General features: G+C 47.1%; 2 long non-coding RNA genes across 3 annotated transcripts in view; one reads left to right on the top strand and one right to left on the bottom strand.

The window, feature by feature from the left end:
* Window positions 1–5,000, top strand: part of LOC125907712 (uncharacterized) — a 72,522-nt gene that overhangs the window by 32,481 nt on the left and 35,041 nt on the right. The gene's annotated exons all lie outside the window — the stretch shown is intronic.
* Window positions 1–5,000, bottom strand: part of LOC125907711 (uncharacterized) — a 35,194-nt gene that overhangs the window by 1,237 nt on the left and 28,957 nt on the right. The window lies entirely within an intron of this gene.

Below are 5,000 nucleotides of genomic sequence, written 5' to 3'. Positions count from 1 at the left end.
GTACTTAGACATGCATGGCTTAACCTTTGAGACGAGCGTATATCACTGGTAGGATCAACCAGAATTCGAGTCAATTGCTTGAACACGAACTACACTCTTGATCACGCCGAGGCGCAAGTCCCCCGTGACCACCGAGATTTGTTCTGCGACGCCAGAGCGTCCGTTGGCGCCACTCGATAGACTGCACAAGCAGGCAACGTCGGATGCATTGCAACACGGCTAGCGGATCTCTTCTGCACTGCGTCGGGTGTCCCAACGTATGTCTGGAGACATTGCTATGCCGGTACGGCACTCTGCGCACTCTTTCTGTCCTCTTCGAGCTGACGGGCCTCTAAGCGGGGTTGTATGCCGGTACGACACATCGACTGGTACATTGCACGCACTAACGATCGCTCTGCACTGCATGGAACTCATTCGTAAACCACCGTGACGGGAGACTTTGCTAGTACGCACGATACTCTGCGCATGTGTACATGGTTTTACAACCCAGCCAACTTGAGCACCTAGGGGAAGTTGTGATGCCATCTGAACACCCACCGACTGATGCATTGAACGGCTAAAGTTGACCTTCAATCCGAACTGGCACTCTGCGGCGTGGAGGCAGTTGCGCGACCACTCCTATCCCAAACCAACAAAGCAAGGTGTATCCTACGTGCTCGGTACAAGCACACCACGACGGGACACATTGAACGGTTCAGCGATCTCTCTGCACTAGTGGAAGAACTCCATACGTGATACGGGAGACTTTGCTACAGCGGCTTCTCTGCACTTCTGGGCTACCACCTTGTGACGGGAGACATTGCTAGCGGTCACTCTGCACTAGTGATGGTACACCACCGTGATACGGGAGACATTGCTAACCGGCCACTCTGCACAGGTGCCAATACCACCTTGTGACGGGAAACATTGCTAGGAACCGATCGGCATCTCTGCGCGATTACTTGACGCACACCCAACTAAGTCAACTGTTGGACTTTTTCGTAATCACGGCGGGACACATTGAACGAGCTCTAACGGATCTCTGCACGCATGGAACATGGTGGCGGGAATCATTGCTAGAACCGAACGGCGCCTCTGCGCGATGTACAAACAAGCTCAACAGGAACCTCGTATCGGCTGCCGAGCCGGAGCTCGAACAACTTGGACTTTCACCTCTAATTTATATCAACTCACCACTCCCCGAGGGATCCGCAGAATTGCTTCTGGGTCCCGTATCGTTATTTGCGATTCGTGTTTGCATTACACTACATTGAACTATTCCAACTTGTTTATTCCGCATGGCGAACATTTGCTGCATTGAACATTAAAGTTCCACTTCGCTCTCCCCTACGTGGGTCTGAGCTTCACTCTCAGGGAAAAAATATGCCACATTGGTTAGGGCAAACCCGGTTTCATCACGCTATGTGCCCTGCACCACCAGCTTAGCGTGAATGCTTCGAGTTTCCCTAAGAAGTTCGATTGGTCTTGCAGAGTTTAAAGACAACGAAGCTTAGTTTCAAGCAATGATTTAATATACGCGTATTAAAAACCCTTAACTGTTACAACTTTTATGCTTGAAACCATCGCAACGAAGTCTTTGGGTCCGTAGACCCGTGATGTACTGCTCCAGGAAACGTTTTGAAAGAGTGGAAACTCAAAATCATAGGTTAAGATCATCGGCAGAACCCACCAGACACCACTTTTGCTTCATAAGTTCGGCCTATAGTCATATGACGATTTTCATCGGGGAGGGGACGTATGACCCAAACGGGGGCTTATATGACCCACGGACACTGCAAACCATGCTCCTACGACTAAATAGAGGTTAAAACTACGATTTGGTGAAATCTTCATTTTTGACCTCGGAGCAAGGTACCTTCCCTATAGTAGGCAATGAGTAAATGATCATAATCCCAGGAGGGCAAAAAATGGGGAACCCGAGAGGAAAGCGCTGTTGGCGCGCCTAAGCTAGTGGCCCGTAGAGTAAAAAGGGTACCCCCACTCAAAGTTGTCGTTTCACGTTCTGGTTTCACTTTTCATCATCTAGGGTGCGTTCCTGACACGTTTTGAGGGGTTTTAGCAAAAAAAAATTTTTCGACTACTCGAGCTCTCTGGCCCGTTCGGTGCACATTTTTGAAAAAAGCTAGGGAGCTGCCCCTAGGTTCGGGGTGTCACAAAATGTTGAAAGTGGTCGAAAAACCACTATCCAGAATCGGATGTAGAATCGTTAGACGAACTTAAAATTGTTCTACGACACCCATCTGCGACGTTTAGTATTCGAGATATGGCCCGTCCTAGGTCTGACCGAGCAATTTTTGTTCCGCGCACTTTGTGCACCGTACACTTTGATGTTTGTATGAAAAAGTACCCTACCTAGGGACGCGTAGAGCAAATTTGTACCCCCGGGAATGTTGTCGATTGACATTCTGGTTGCACTTTTCATCATCTAGGGTGCGTTCCTGACACGTTTTTAGGGGTTTTAGCAAAAAAAAATTTTTCGACTACTCGAGCTCTCTGGCCCGTTCGGTGCACATTTTTGAAAAAAGCTAGGGAGCTGCCCCTAGGTTCGGGGTGTCACAAAATGTTGAAAAGTGGTCGAAAAACCACTATCCAGAATCGGATGTAGAATCGTTAGACGAACTTAAAATTGTTCTACGACACCCATCTGCGACGTTTAGTATTCGAGATATGGCCCGTCCTAGGTCTGACCGAGCAATTTTTGTTCCGCGCACTTTGTGCACCGTACACTTTGATGTTTGTATGAAAAAGTACCCTACCTAGGGACGCGTAGAGCAAATTTGTACCCCCGGGCATGTTGTCGATTGACGTTCTGGTTGCACTTTTCATCATCTAGGGTGCGTTCCTGACACGTTTTGAGGGGTTTTAGCAAAAAAAAAATTTTCGACTACTCGAGCTCTCTGGCCCGTTCGGTGCACATTTTTGAAAAAAGCTAGGGAGCTGCCCCTAGGTTCGGGGTGTCACAAATGTTGAAAAGTGGTCGAAAAACCACTATCCAGAATCGGATGTAGAATCGTTAGACGAACTTAAAATTGTTCTACGACACCCATCTGCGACGTTTAGTATTCGAGATATGGCCCGTCCTAGGTCTGACCGAGCAATTTTTGTTCCGCGCACTGTGTGCACCGTACACTTTGATGTTTGTATGAAAAAGTACCCTACCTAGGGACGCGTAGAGCAAATTTGTACCCCCGGGAATGTTGTCGATTGACATTCTGGTTGCACTTTTCATCATCTAGGGTGCGTTCCTGACACGTTTTTAGGGGTTTTAGCAAAAAAAAATTTTTCGACTACTCGAGCTCTCTGGCCCGTTCGGTGCACATTTTTGAAAAAAGCTAGGGAGCTGCCCCTAGGTTCGGGGTGTCACAAAATGTTGAAAAGTGGTCGAAAAACCACTATCCAGAATCGGATGTAGAATCGTTAGACGAACTTAAAATTGTTCTACGACACCCATCTGCGACGTTTAGTATTCGAGATATGGCCCGTCCTAGGTCTGACCGAGCAATTTTTGTTCCGCGCACTTTGTGCACCGTACACTTTGATGTTTGTATGAAAAAGTACCCTACCTAGGGACGCGTAGAGCAAATTTGTACCCCCGGGCATGTTGTCGATTGACGTTCTGGTTGCACTTTTCATCATCTAGGGTGCGTTCCTGACACGTTTTGAGGGGTTTTAGCAAAAAAAAAAATTTTCGACTACTCGAGCTCTCTGGCCCGTTCGGTGCACATTTTTGAAAAAAGCTAGGGAGCTGCCCCTAGGTTCGGGGTGTCACAAAATGTTGAAAAGTGGTCGAAAAACACTATCCAGAATCGGATGTAGAATCGTTAGACGAACTTAAAATTGTTCTACGACACCCATCTGCGACGTTTAGTATTCGAGATATGGCCCGTCCTAGGTCTGACCGAGCAATTTTTGTTCCGCGCACTTTGTGCACCGTACACTTTGATGTTTGTATGAAAAAAGTACCCTACCTAGGGACGCGTAGAGCAAATTTGTACCCCCGGGCATGTTGTCGATTGACGTTCTGGTTGCACTTTTCATCATCTAGGGTGCGTTCCTGACACGTTTTGAGGGGTTTTAGCAAAAAAAAAATTTTCGACTACTCGAGCTCTCTGGCCCGTTCGGTGCACATTTTTGAAAAAAGCTAGGGAGCTGCCCCTAGGTTCGGGGTGTCACAAAATGTTGAAAAGTGGTCGAAAAAACCACTATCCAGAATCGGATGTAGAATCGTTAGACGAACTTAAAATTGTTCTACGACACTTCTACGACACCCATCTGCGACGTTTAGTATTCGAGATATGGCCCGTCCTAGGTGCTGACCGAGCAATTTTTGTTCCGCGCACTGTGTGCACCGTACACTTTGATGTTTGTATGAAAAAGTACCCTACCTAGGGACGCGTAGAGCAAATTTGTACCCCCGGGCATGTTGTCGATTGACATTCTGGTTGCACTTTTCATCATCTAGGGTGCGTTCCTGACACGTTTTGAGGGGTTTTAGCAAAAAAAAAAATTTTCGACTACTCGAGCTCTCTGGCCCGTTCGGTGCACATTTTGAAAAAAGCTAGGGAGCTGCCCCTAGGTTCGGGGGTGTCACAAAATGTTGAAAAGTGGTCGAAAAAACCACTATCCAGAATCGGATGTAGAATCGTTAGACGAACTTAAAATTGTTCTACCGACACCCATCTGCGACGTTTAGTATCGAGATATAGCACTTTGTAGGTCTGACCGAGCAATTTTGTACTGAAATGTATGGTGAACATGTAATTCATTAAATAACATTGACTTGCATCGTGCCCTACTTCATCGGCACAGCTGTTATTGACTATCTTTAGTGGAAATGGATTGAGTTTGACCATTTTAAGCCATTTCCTATGCCGTGCACCAACATTGTGTACCGATCAGGGAAAGTACGCTACGTACGCGTTCATGGATGTCGATGTTGGTACAAGTTGCCTTTCGGGATAGCCGATGCACCAAAACTGTGTACCGATCAGGGAAAGTAC

The sequence above is a fragment of the Anopheles coluzzii genome (genome assembly GCF_943734685.1).
Source record: "Anopheles coluzzii chromosome X unlocalized genomic scaffold, AcolN3 X_unloc_14, whole genome shotgun sequence".
Lineage (NCBI taxonomy): Eukaryota > Metazoa > Arthropoda > Insecta > Diptera > Culicidae > Anopheles > Anopheles coluzzii.
This window is presented reverse-complemented; position numbering and strand designations above follow the sequence as displayed.